This window comes from Gymnodraco acuticeps, unplaced genomic scaffold, assembly GCF_902827175.1.
Source record: "Gymnodraco acuticeps unplaced genomic scaffold, fGymAcu1.1, whole genome shotgun sequence".
NCBI classification, from domain to species: domain Eukaryota; kingdom Metazoa; phylum Chordata; class Actinopteri; order Perciformes; family Bathydraconidae; genus Gymnodraco; species Gymnodraco acuticeps.
The window spans coordinates 443123-458038 of NW_022990032.1; the positions used below are offsets into that span (position 1 = coordinate 443123).

Sequence of the window (14916 nt, forward strand, 5' to 3'; positions counted from 1 at the left end):
TCTTCTCCACCCTCTTGGACCCTCCAAAAGCCCCTCCCCCCTCCTCACTTCTGTCAAGCGACTTTGTTACCCACTTTGAAAAAAAAGGTTGATGATATTCGCTCTTCTTTTTCTGACTCCCCTTTACTCACCGCTGGGTCACCAGACCCTCCTTCCACCAACACACTAACCTCCTTTTCCCCTCTCTCTCCAAGTGAGGTTCTTACCCTCATTACCTCTGCCCGCCCTACCACCTGTCCTCTGGACCCTATCCCTTCAAACCTCCTTCAGACTATCGCTCCTGATATTCTACCGTTTCTCACCCATTTCATCAAAACTTCTCTAACTTCTGGTCACTTTCCAAACAGTCTCAAGGAGGTAAGAGTAAACCCTCTCCTAAAGAAACCTACTCTCAACCCGTCTGATGTTATAAACTACAGGCCTGTCTCTCTCCTCCCGTTCCTGTCTAAATCACTTGAACGCGCTGTCTTTAAACAACTGTCCTGTTATCTCCATCAGAACAACCTTCTGGATCCGCACCAGTCTGGTTTCAAGGCAGGTCACTCCACAGAAACTGCTCTCATTGCTGTCACGGAGGAACTGCACACTGCCAAAACTGCATCCCTCTCCTCTGTCATCATCCTGTTGGACCTGTCTGCTGCATTCGACACGGTGAATCATCAGATCCTCCTTCGCACTCTCCAAAAACTTGGAGTTTCATGCTCTGCACTTTCCCTCCTCACCTCATACCTGAAAGACCGTACCTACAGGGTGACTTGGAGAGGGTCTGAGTCCGACCCTTGTCAATTAACTACGGGGGTCCCTCAGGGCTCTGTTCTTGGTCCCCTCCTCTTCTCCCTGTACACAAACTCGCTCGGATCAGTCATTAGCCCGCATGGTTTTTCATACCACTGCTACGCTGACGACACCCAATTAATTCTGTCCTTTCCCCGCTCAGAGAACCAGGTCGTCGCACGCATCTCTGCTTGTCTAGCTGACAACTCTCAGTGGATGTCTGCTCATCACCTCAAGCTCAACCTTGACAAGACTGAGCTGCTCTTCCTTCCGGGAAAAGATTGTCCCACTCTTGACCTAACAATCAACATCGGCACCTCAGTTGTTTCCCCGACTCAGACTGCAAGGAATCTGGGTGTGACTCTAGATAACAACCTGTCATTCACTGCAAACATAGCTGCTACAACCCGTTGCTGCAGATACACGCTTTATAACATCAGGAAGATACGTCCCCAGCTGACACAGAAAGCGACGCAGGTTCTGGTCCAGGCTCTCGTCATCTCACGCCTAGACTACTGCAACTCCCTCCTGGCTGGTCTACCTGCATGTGCCATCCGACCTCTGCAGCTCATCCAGAATGCAGCGGCTCGTCTGGTCTTCAACCTTCCTAAATGTTCCCACACCACTCCGCTCCTCCGCTCCCTTCACTGGCTTCCGGTAACTGCTAGAATCCACTTCAAGACACTGGTACTTGCTTACCATGCTGCGAATGGATCTGGCCCTTCGTATATCCAGGACATGGTTAAACCGTACACCCCAGCGCGTGCACTACGCTCTGCATCAGCCAAACGACTCGCTGCGCCCTCGCTGCGAGGGGGACCCAAGTTCCCATCAGCAAAAACACGTGGGTTTGCTGTCCTGGCTTCAAGATGGTGGAATGAGCTCCCCATTGACATCAGGACAGCAGATAGCTTGCACATCTTCCGGCGCAGACTGAAAACTCATCTCTTTCGACTCCACTTCGAGCGATAGAACTATTAACAAAGCACTTATATACTAATAAAGGACTGGCTTATCTAAAGCTAGTTGAGTAGCACTTGAAATGTTTTTGGCTCTATGAAACCTGATGTACTTATATGATTCTGTTTTCTTCAAGGTTGTGTCTTCCTGGTCGAATGTACTTATTGTAAGTCGCTTTGGATAAAAGCGTCAGCTAAATGCAATGTAATGTAATTAAAGTGAAGTACAGTGCATATATCCCTTATATCCCTTCACATAACTAAAGTATGCTTTTAAAAAAGTTTAATGAGATGATGGAATCAAAGCTGAACTGTATAACATAAAAAGGCACACATGCTGAAAACCCAACCCCAGCAGGGGGGGTCTGGGGGGATTCTCTCCCAGGAGATTTTTTGAAATGCTAACATATAAACTACGCATTCTGGCAGGGCCATCCCTGGCCATTTTGTGGCCCCACGCAAAGTTATATGATGAGGCCCTCCGTGTCGCAGCGGCAAAACTGTGCCACGCTTACACTAATTGCGCCGCATAACGGTGCGCTCAGTTGAGGGGCCCCTCCTCAAGTTGAGGCCCCACGTGATCTGAGTGTAGGGAGGGACGGCCCTGCATTCTGGTACACTCTGAGAAGAAAATAAATAAATATATTAGGCTACTACCCGACATGTTAATAATATTTGATGCCATTGTTTGTGTTTCACTTTGTTCTGAAGCTGAACTTGCTGCTCCTCACAGAGAGAAGAGCAAAGAGGAGATAGTCTGTGTGAATGACTTTAAATTGTGGGTAAGGGTAGATAGCTCCCATTGTACTGTGACCTGTCAATCATCAAACCGGGGGTCATATTTCATTATGTGTTCATTTGTATCCAGTGGTGTAGTGGCCGTTGGACGCGGGGGTACGCCGTACCCCCACTTATTTGGAGCATGATCTTTTTTTTAAGTCTAATAAATATAAAATCATTGCCAGTGTTATCAGTTGCAAGTGTGTATTTGTTGTAATAATGACGAAAACATAATGCATTTAATACATCATTAGAAGAGCCGCCTAAAGACGTGGATAATGCTAGCTAGTTAGCTGCGCTAGCAACGTTGCCCTGGCTAGCTCAAGCTCACCTTTCCCAGAGGTATGGACGGAGGAGATGTGGCGGAGGAAACAAGAGGAATACCCGTGGATACACTGCAAAGTTTGTTCATCTGTGTGTGTGTGTGTGTGTGTGTGTGTGTGTGTGTGTGTGTGTGTGTGTGTGTGTGTGTGTGTGTTGTGTGTGTGTGTGTGTGTGTGTGTGTGTGTGTGTGTGTGTGTTGTGTGTGTGTGTGTGTGTGTGTGTGTGTGTGTGTGTGTGTGTGTAATGTAGGCTAGGCCTAATCAGAATAATGTCAAGTCCAGATTCAATGTTGTTTGCATAAGTATGGCTATATTTTTCGTTTTGTTTATTTAATAAGTTAATTTCAGAGAGAGAAGCAGGACTGTCTGCTTAGTTGCAATACTGTAGCTTGTGCAATTTAGGCCTATAAATTGTTTATGTGCCAGTGTGTCCATGGTTTTGAGTCTGTGTGTGTTGAGCGCAAAGTGACTTACATACTCAATACTGCGGGCAATCCCCACAGGAGCAATTTGGAGTGAAGTGTCTCAGGGACACAATGACATACTGACTGCAGTGGGATTTGAACCTGTGCCCCCTGATCTGAACACCAACGCTCTAATAATCCACTGCGCCACAGCCTCTGCTGGTATAATTCCACAAGTGGTGATAGGATGATATGGGCCCTTTCTCATTTCTCTAACTCCCCTCCTCGACTCCCCTCCTCGACTCCTATCCTCTATACTTAGTCCCGCCCGCAGGAGATGCGAGCGGAGGAGCCGAGGAGGGGAAGCAGCAGGCGGTTAGAGAAATGAGAACTCCTCTCCTCTGAGCGGTCATTTTAAAGAGACGTCCATTAATGATGACAGGAGGCACAGCAGCTCTCTGTCTGATGGACAGATGTGTTCATGATGACTTATATATTTACTTTTAATTCATTGACAGTGCGGTATAATGAGACAATAACAGGCTACAGATGCGGGGACACACACACACACACATATATATATACACAATTTCAGAATCAAACAGAGCACTCATAACGTAACACTATCAGAGACTGGATACATCCCCCCCCCCTCTCTGGTCGCTACAACGAGGAAAATAAATTACGGGCCAAAAGTTATATTTACAAGTATTAAAAAGTAAGCAGAGGACACCAAACCAACTGAGACCTGTCTGTCCGCTGCATCTACGCACACACTGTACCACACATGCAACTACACACTGTACCACACAAACCTACACCACACACACGCACATACAGTTCCTAAAACAGGCTAAAGCCGTTGTGTATTTTATTATGTGAAGCACTAAATGGTTTTAGAAAAATATCGACTCTTTGTTTGTAGATATCTACTAAACTAAAGCAAATAAAGAGATTAGGCCTGTTATACTGAGTGATATATGTTGAACTGTTGTGAACGATTCATCTCTTGAATGCTCTTATGCTGACGTCATATCTGTCAATCTGTCAATCACACAGCTGGTTCTAATAAAGGGATCATTGCTGGCTCACTCGGGGGAATTCAGTCAGTGTCATGTGAACTACAATGCAAGTGTGTGGTGTCTTTTATTCCTCCGTAGTATTAGTTCAAGGCTATCTAGACCTTTGCTGGTAATGGCTGCTGCGCGAACAGGTTATGGGCCCAGAAAGGATTTTGGAAACCGATGGAATCGTTTGTGCTTTGATGGAGATGAGAAAAACTATGAGTTGTGGGAAACAAAGTTTCTTGGCCACCTGCGTCTACAAGGGCTGAAAAGCACCATATTGAAAGAGCCTGACAGTGGCGGAGGCGAAGAGGACGCAGAAGGAGCCGCGGTAAGAGCCGCAGAAGACGCTGATAAAAATGAAGAAGTCAACGCTGAACTTATTCAATTGTTGGACGATACAAGTTTGTCTCTGGTCATGAGAGATGCAGCGGACGATGGAAGAAAGGCGTTGAAGATTCTGAGGGATCACTACGCAGGTACAGGAAAACCGCGTGTGATCAGCTTGTATACAGAGCTTACGTCTCTCCAGAAATATGCTAATGAAAGCATCACAGACTATATTATACGAGCAGAGACTGCTATCACAGCACTGAGGAATGCAGAAGAGATTTTGAGTGACGGTTTATTGATAGCTATGATTCTGAAGGGGCTGCCAGCGTCATTTAAGCCGTTTTCTATCCACACTACACAAAGTGATGAGAAGATCACCTTCGCCGAGTTCAAGACCAAGCTGAGGAGCTACGAGAGCACTGAGAAGTTCAGTGGGGCAAAGACTTTGATGTGAAGCTGCTGACCTGTTATACTTGCGGCCAGAAGGGTCACAGGGCCCGCGAGTGCAAGGCTGCTGGTCACGGGGAACAACAGAGACAGTGGTGTCGTTTTTTGCAGGAGTTCCACGCACAGAGATGCAAACTGCAGGCGGAGAGGACGACGAGACAACGTAAAACAGGCCATAGATGAAGAGGACCACAACCACCACCACACATTCGCCTTCAAGGCCCGCGAACGACAGGTGGACAGCGACCCGGGCGATGGACTGAAGCAAAGAGGGCTTATGGTCGACACCGGTGCTACATCGCACATAGTGACTGACATGAACAAATTCAAAGACTTTGACGAGAGTTTCGAGCCACAAAAACATGTCCTGGAGTTGGCTGATGGAGTGAGGGTCTCTGGCATAGCGCTGAAGAGAGGTGCAGCCAAAGTTTGGCTGAAAGACAATACGGGTCGAGAGGTGGAGACGATGCTGCCGGGGGCGCTGTACGTCCCATCTTTTCCCCAAGACATTTTCTCAGTCAAAGCAGCGACGACCAATGGAGCCACGGTCGTATTCAAAGAAGGACAGAACAAGCTCATTCACGAGAACGGTACGACATTTGATATTAAGGTGTATGATAGATTGTTTTATTTAAACACAGTTAATGATAAAAATGTTGATGAATGTCATGGGTGTTATGATATCAAAACATGGCACGAAATTCTAGGTCACTGTAACTACGAAGATGTGTTGAAATTGCAAAAAGTTACAGAGGGTATGACAATTAAAGGCAAAACTGATACATCTAATTTGACATGTGAAGTGTGCACAAAAGGTACATTTGCTCAGAGCAGGAGCAGAGAGCCAGATGAAAGGGCAAAGGCTGCACTGCAGCTTGTACACACAGATTTGTCTGGACCTATAGATCCTACAGCTAAAGATGGGTTCAGATACACATTAGCATTTACTGATGACTATTCAGGAGCAGTTTTTGGTTATTTTTTTAAATCTAAGAGTGACACAGTCAAGGCTACTGAGAAGTACATTGCTGACGTTTCACCTTATGGAAAAATCAAATGCATTAGATCTGATAATGGTACTGAGTATACTTCTGGTCAATTTCAGTCATTGCTAAGTAGAAATGCCATCAGACATGAGACCTCAGCTCCTTATTCACCCCATCAAAATGGGACAGCTGAGAGAAATTGGAGAACATTGTTTGAAATGGCAAGATGCATGCTTGTAGCAGGACAGGGAGAAAGTAAACCCACTCCTACAGATTCCCTGAGAAAAAGGGGAGTGGCTAATCAAGCACCCCTGAGAGAAACTGGAGGAAACAATCAAGAGAATGATTGGCACCTGTGTGCTGTTAAAAGGAGGACAGCATGTCATTCGAAGGAGGGAGAAAGAAGCAAGAGGAAGTCGGAATCGAACAAGGAGAAAAGTGGATTCTTGAGGACTTCATCAGCTGAATCAGGCTATATTTTGGGAGTTTTTGTCACTGAACACAGGAGCTGTTGGGGAAACATTCAACTTTCCCCTTCCAAGTTAACCCTGCAATCCAGTGAGCTATTCTGTCACCCTCAGATAAGTGGTTCTCACTACACCAATATCATTTATCCTCCTCTAGCACTCTATATACACACACACACACACACACACACCCACACTCTGGACTGGAAAAGCTGAACTTTCCAACTTTACTTTCACACATCCTTATCCCCTGAAATACACTCCTAAACTGAGTGACAAAGGACAAAAAAGACTTCTCCCCTCCCCCACACTCACTCACAGTCAATCCCCAGGATGTATTGATGTTTTGTGAGTTAACTTGGCTTATTTGTTTGTGTATGTATTTGAGTTAAGTTTATCTGGTAAATGGTCTGTGACATGAGTATGTTTGTTTGATGTACTGATTTATTATTTGGAGTTAACAAAAATACAGACATTTGATGTTGAAAGTGAATTGATTTATTATTTTTCCTTTGTAAAATTCAGTAGCTAGGTCACCGGGCTATCCCTCTTTTTCTGTGTCTAAAAAGTTTAATTTATTCGTTCAGGGATAAGACCTACGCTACATGCTAATTGAGAGTAACCTACCAAAAGAGTTGTGGACATATGCAGTTATGACTGCTGCTGTCATTCGAAATAGGTGTTGCAACAAACGTGTAGGACAGACTCCATACTACATGTTGACAGGAAAGAAGCCTAACCTTTCAAAAATGAGAACATTTGGGTCACCATGCTATGCTTACAAGCAAAACAAGAAAAAGTTGGATTCAATATCTGAAAAGGGTATTTTTGTAAGCTATGATAAGAACAGCCCTGCTTATTTGGTGTTTTATCCTGACACAGGAAGAGTACTCAACAATAGGTTGGTCAAATTCATCACCAAGAGTGTCATTGAGAGTCAGACTCAAACAGAGCAGGAAACGGATGATGTAGATTTCAGTATGAGGAGAGCTGTAAACCACCTACCAAAAATGTAAAAGGCAAATGTAATCCCAAAAGAGTCACAGGAAAATGAGACTGAGATTTGTGATAACATTCAGACAGGTGAAGGCCAAAGTAGCCAGAGGACATCTTCTCCACAAAGGGAAAGAAAACCTCCTCAATATTTGAAGGATTATGAGTGTGAAGTCGAATCTGATGAGCAAGGAGAACTAACCCTTGATTACTGCTATAGAGTTATTTGTGATGTGCCCCAAACATTGAAGGAGGCTATGACATCACCAAATTCTCAATTATGGGCTAAAGCTATGGAGGAGGAAATGGATTCACTAAGGGAAAATGACACATTTACCCTGACCACACTGCCAGAAGGTAAACATGCAGTGGGGGGCAGATGGGTTTACACAGTGAAAGAGAACCCAGTTAAAACATGCAAAGCCAGGTATGTAGCAAAAGGCAAGTGTCTGGTATTGATTATAAGGAAACCTTTTCTCCAACTGCAAATATGACATCTGTACGTAGTCTCATGCAAATCGCAGTACAACATGATTTAGATTTGCATCAAATGGATGTTAAAACGGCATATTTACATGCTCCTATAGACTGTGAGTTGTTTATGGAACAACCTGAAGGATTTGAGGTTAAGTCAGAGAAGGGGGAGAAACTGGTCTGTAAACTTAACAAATCACTGTATGGTCTGAAACAATCAGGACGGAATTGGAATAAAATGCTCCATGATTATCTAAGTGAAAATGGTTTTATTCAAAATCCGGCTGACCATTGTGTTTACAGTAAACTAACATCTAAAGGTGAAAGGATTATTTTGATAATCTGGGTTGATGATTTTATCATTGCAGGAAGCAACAGTCAAACAATCCAAAATGTAAAAGACATTTTGGGAGCCAAATTTAAGATGAAAGATCTTGGCAAACTTAAGAACTTTCTAGGCATTGATTTCACACAGACAGATGGTGAAATAAAGATGAACCAGAAAAGGTACATCATGAAAATATTGCAAAGGTTTGACATGTCTGACTGCAAGGCAAGATCGACTCCATGCGAGTATAAACAACAATTTGACAATGAAGGTGAATCTGTTGATCAAAAGAGGTATCGTGAAGTGGTAGGCTGCTTGATTTATGTGATGACATGTACTAGACCTGATCTAAGTGTTATTGTCAGTAAGTTGTCTCAACACTTATCCGAACCAAAAGAACAGCATATGGTAACAGCAAAACATGTGTTGAGATACTTGAAGGCAACTGTAGACCAGGAGTTGTGTTACAAGAGAAGTGATTCAAAACTAAAACTTGTTGCATATTGTGATGCTGATTGGGCAGCAGATCAAAATGACACACGGAGCACTGGGTACTGTTTTAGTCTCTGTCAGACAGGACCTGTTATTTCCTGGAGATCTAAGAAACGGCCTACAGTTGCTTTATCCACATGTGAAGCAGAATATATGGCATTGGCAGCTGCTACACAGGAACGTTTTTATCTTGTGCAATTATTAAAAGGAATGGACAGTGGAAATGATTATGCACCAGTGACAATCTTTGAGGACAACCAAGGGGCAATTGCACTATCAAAGAATCCTGTGTGTCGTCAAAGGTGTAAACATGTTGATATCAAATATCATTTTGTTCGTTCTGCAGTTAGTGATGGAAACATTATTATTGAATACTGCCCAACGACAGAAATGGTAGCTGATATTTTTAACCAAGCCTGTAACAAAGGGCATTATTGAAAAGTTTGTATTTCATTTTTGGTGTTGAAGGTTAAAATGAGAAAAAAAGTGTAAATGTATGTCAAAGGTTGTCAGAATAAGATCAAGTGGGGGTGTTGAACTGTTGTGAACGATTCATCTCTTGAATGCTCTTATGCTGACGTTATCTGTCAATCTGTCAATCACACAGCTGGTTCTAATAAAGGGATCATTGCTGGCTCACTTGGTGAACTCAGTCAGTAGAGGCTTCTCAATTCTTAAATGTCCCCTCCTCGAGACTTAGTCCCGCCCACAGGAGATGCGAGCGGAGGACCGAGGAGAGAGGAGGGGAAGCAGCAGATGTTTCAAGAAATGAGAACTCCTCTCCTCTGAGCGGTCATATTAAAGCGACGTCCGTTCATTATTACGTGGCAACAGCTGCATCAGCTGTCGAGTGTTTTGTCATAGCGCTGTATTTTATAATCTCTGTTACATCAGCTGAACATTGTTCCCCCACATATTTACTTTTAATTCATTGAGAGTGCGGTATAATGAGACAATAACAGGCAACAGATGCGGACACACACACACAAATATATTTATATAAATATATACAATTTCAGAATCAAGCAGAGCACTCTCATAATAACGTAACAGCATCAGAGACTGGATCCCCCCCTCTCTCTGGTCGCTGAAATGGGGAATTGAAATTACGGGCCAAAAGTTGTATTTACAAATATTAAAAGTAAGCAGAGGACACCAAACCAACTGAGACCCGTCTGTCTGCCGTATCTACGCACTGTACAACACACACCTACATACTGTACCACACACACCTACAGCTCCTAAAGCATATCAGGCTACAGCCGTTGTGTATTTTATTATGTGAAGCACTAAATGGTCTTAGAAAAATATCGACTCTTTGTTTGTAGATATCTACTAAACTACAGCAAATAAAGAGAGGAGGCCTGTTATACTGAGTGATATATATTATACACACTGCTCTGCTTTCTGCACGGACCTCACAGCTGTTCTCACTGTAAACATCGCGACGCGATGAAAGCAGTTTCTAAAATAATATCCAGAGGATGCATGCAGAGCTGTCATTGGCTGAGATAAGTCAGGCCGTGTGTCACGCCTCCACCGTTCCCGGAAATGCATCCGCGGAGGAGCCGTGGAGGAACCATCAGTGTATCCTCGGTTATAGCTCCTCCAAAGAGCCTCCTCGATGCTCGTTCCTCGTTGTGCATTTAGAGAAATTAGATGTCCTTCAAAATGGCGCGCTAAAATTCATTTCCGGGTCACTACCGGAGGACCGAGGAGTCGAGGAGGGGAAATTTGAGTATTGAGAAGCCTCTAGTGTCATGTGAACTACAATGCAAGTGTGTGGCGTCTTTTATTCCTCCGTAGTATTAGTCCAAGGCTATCTAGACCTTTGCTGGTAATGTCACTGCGCCAACAATATATATTATACACACTGCTCTGCTTTCTGCACGGACCTCACAGCTGTTCTCACTGTAAACATCGCGATGAAAGCAGTTAATAAAATAATATCCAGGGGACGCATGCATGCAGAGCTGTCATTGGCTGAGATAAGTCCGGCCGTGCATCACGACTCTTTGAAACATCTCTGTTCCCGGAAATGCATCCACGAAGGAGCCGTGGAGGACCCATCAGTGTGTCCTCGGTTATAGCTCCTCTAGAGAGCCTCCTCGATGCTCGGTCCTCGAAGTGCATTTAGAGAAATGAGATGTCCTTCAACATGGCGCACTGAAATACATTTCCGGGTCACTACCAGAGGACCGAGGAGTCGAGGAGGGGGATTTGATGAAATGAGAAAGGGCCATGGTGATACACACTCTGTACAGTAGGTGGCGGTATGCACCTTAAAGTTGTTTGCAATCCGCCTTTAAATCGACAGAAGAAGAAGTGATGCACCGGAAGTGATGGTCTCGCTCTTTCTAATGGAACCAGATCACGTCTCGTGGGTTCTCTCGCTTCTCTCGCTACATCCATGGTTCTCTCTCGGTGTTCCTGAGGAAGTGTGTGTGAGCAGCTGATCCGTCCATCGTCTGTGTGTCTGGATGAACCTCTGACTTTGTGCTCTTTCTTCTGAAGCCTTTAGCTCGGACTCTAGAAGCTAGCTTAGCATGCTAGCTGGTAACACGCTAGTAACACAGAGTGAGAGAAACAGGAAGTGGTGATTTAGTAAACATGAGTGTTGTCCTGCTCTCGTTGTTGAAGCAGCGACTCACTGCGGCTACTGAAGACATCTTTGTTCTGTTTGAAAGAACGATAGCAGAGTACGAGGAGGAACTGTCTCGTTCAAAACAGGAGAACGAGAGACACCGGAAACTACTGGACGCTGTTTTACAGCCTCAGCTTCAGATCCACAGAGCAGGTCTGTTCCCTCTTTATTCACTCTCTCTCACTCGTTAGACTCTGTATTAACTCGTTAGACTCTTAATAGCTGTCTCTGCCGCCTGACGCTCTAATTATACCGTTTTTTGATGAACATAAATATTGTTTTTCTGGCATCACTTTAACATTTTATGGGGGAAATCTACATTTTGGTATGAGGGTGCACGCTGAGAGTAAGAGGATGCAGCGCCCCTGTTACCCAGTTTAGAGAAAACCCTGTGTGATGGAAACTTCTGAAGTAATTGGAAACGGGACTCTCATACCTCATTCACACCAACGGTGTTTCAGGGCCGGTTCGGAGCTGGAGCTTGAAAAGCACCGGGTTTTCCTCTTCACACCGCAGCGGAGCAGCCTCTTAGCTCCGGATCCGGTTCGTTTCAAGCACCAAAAAATTGTCCGGCCAGAGCAAAAGCACCACATACGTCCCGCTTACGTCGAGGCGGGGGCAGGGGCAGAGACAGATCAACTCCTGAACAACAACAAAAAGCCTGCGTTTTATCCAGTTTGTACACAACGATGGAGAAACTTAACAAGAGTTTCAGTGTTTCAGTGTTTCTGCCATAGACTGTATATATAAAGGTTTCTGCTCATGGTGAAGCAACGTGTCTGCGTGTTAAGGTGGAACCTGAGCATTCACGTTGATCACCTCTCATTATAAATCTATAAAGCTATAAATATTAAACTTTACTTCACGTGTTCATTTGAGAACAGCTGTTACATACCTGGGTGAAGGTTACAGTTCATTTAAATGAAAGATACAAGTTACTCCACACTCGGTTCAGTCCACCTTAAGAAATAAGACCGACCTCGGAAAAAGTTGTGTTTTAAAAAAAACCTTTATTGACACGAGTACACTTTTTTTTATAAGAATATAACTAAACTACAGAAATGACTCCGGAAAAGCTGCAAATAGAGCCATAAGAAATGAATGCAACTGATTTAATCCGTGCGGTTTGGTTTTATGAAACAGGCACGCAAACGTCATGACGCAAACGATGATGCAACGACGCATTACCAGTCGGACTCTGGGCGGTGTGAAAAGAGCCAGAGCTAAACCGAAGAACTGGTTCTGAACCTGAAAAGCTCTAGCACGGAGCTTGAACCGGAGTTGCGTTGGTGTGAGACACGGGGAAAGCAGGAGCTTTGATGGCAAACACTGACGGTTTATTTGGAGTTTCGGCCGGAGAATTCACAAGACGTGTCACGAGCCATGAGTTGACACAACGGATTCCAAACCAATTCTGAGGATCTCTACCCAGACCCATGTATTTAGCTGGTTCTGAGAGAATAAGAAGAAACCGGAAGACAAACCACTGAGAGCACAGCAGCCAAGCTACAGGTGCGTGTGCTCAGTGAGGTCAGTACAAACTGATAAACTGGGTCACAGTTATGGGCCTAGGAAAATATTTCCCCAACAGTTCTTCCCTTTTCATCAATTTTGATAAACAAAACCTACCCCAATAATACATTTGTTCGGAATCCCTAATATTAGATTCTTTGGAAATGGTGTTGGCATTTTGCATATTGTGTGACACGCTACAAAAAAGTACTTGCTGAGATCAAAAACTCTGTTGCAAAATAATGTGGTTTAATGAAAACTGGAATTATCCACTTATTCTCCTTGGACCTGCACAATAGCCGCGTTCACACCAAGTACTTTGCCGTACTTAGTTCCCAGCACTTAGTTCCCAGCACTTAGTTCCCAGCACTTAGTTCCCCTATGGAACTAAGGGCCGATCGCGTTCACACCGGAGTACTTTTCCCTGAGGGAAGATTACGCAAATGAAGCCGCTGATGTCACTTCTTCTTCTTCTGCTTTGGGTTTACTGGCAGGCCGCAAACAACTTCACGGCGTATCCTCCCACCCGACGTCCCGGGCCGGAAGTCCATGGAGTTGGGGGAGGCTACTGAAGCTTTCCGAGTAAATCGCCAGAATGCCGACACCTCCTCATCTCCACCGCTCCCATGTTTTATTTTGTGTTGCCATAAGTTAATCTCTCTGCATTTGTGCGCTGGGCTAATGCTAATAATGCTAATTCAAGGATAATAAAATGGCGGCTCTACAAAACATTTCAGAGTTTTACGGGGCGTGGTTTGCAATTCGCCCAGCCAATCAGAACTGGGGCACTTTTTTCCCCCAGGAGAGTACCACCGGCAGGCACTAAAAATGGGGGTAACATTTCCCTAAGTACTCTTTTTGGTGTGAACGTGACATAAGGGGTACTAATGGAACTAAACGGGAAAAGTACTCCGGTGTGAACGTGCCTATTGTTATATTAATCAAAGCAATCATTTCAACTTGCGGTCAACAAAAAGTCCAACGACCCTGTGTCACCCTCTCTTCCACACACACCTCACGCAGGTGAACAGGATTATAATGAGTGCCGCCCATATAGTGCTCAAACAAATATCTTATATTAAAGTGGACCTATCATGCTATATTTGAACAATATATTGTAGGGCCATACCTATATAAATATAGTTTTTTTTTTTTTTCAAAATACCAAACAGATCCTGCATTTTAGCCATGCCTCATTTCGCTCTATTTGCTCTTTTCCAGCCCTGAAAAGGCTGATTCTGTGACGTAGCTTTAATGCAAATGAGCTGCAGCTGACCACGCCCCCCTGCAGGAGAGGGGAGCATGCTTTGAGATCAGCTGCTGGGCTCAGCTGCTGGGCTCTCAGAAGAGGGGGAGAAAAAGAGATCTCCGTCCTCCGTGTTTTATTCTTATATTTTTATATAGTCATTATTCATTTGTTTTAACGGGAAGAAACTCAGCTAACTGACGATATGAACCATTTTTACCGAAACAAAACACAAGTCTCACAAGAAGCATCTAAATGAGCCCTGAGCGAAAAAATACTAACACACTTAGCACAGAACTCTAGGTATAAATACCCTTATTACTTATCGGATCTGTACAAACAAGATATCGATTAGCAAGCTGAGATTCCACAGATTCCAGACGTATAAGTATCATCACTGAGATAGAACTCGCGACATGGGAAGCAAAACCCGACATCACACCACGTAACATTACGGAGCATTCACGGGACATCGTCTTACCTTAGCTGTTGTTCTGATCAAAAGTCGTGTTCAATGGCATTAAAATGATAAAAACGCTGCTGAAGGTTAAACCAATGTGTCTGTGTCACTTTGAAATGATTACTGATAATCCATCATTCACTTTGTCAATAACGGAGTTTTCATATTAGCTGCTAATGATAGCAACCAGAGTGTATCACAGCTTCCGGTTCCGGGGCATTCTGGCTACG

At 44.2% G+C, this 14916-nt stretch overlaps 1 protein-coding gene across 1 annotated transcript in view; it reads left to right on the top strand.

Annotated features, from left to right (window-relative positions):
- LOC117545314 (zinc finger protein 436-like) overlaps nt 1-14916 on the top strand; it is a 35700-nt gene that overhangs the window by 17442 nt on the left and 3342 nt on the right. The gene's annotated exons all lie outside the window — the stretch shown is intronic.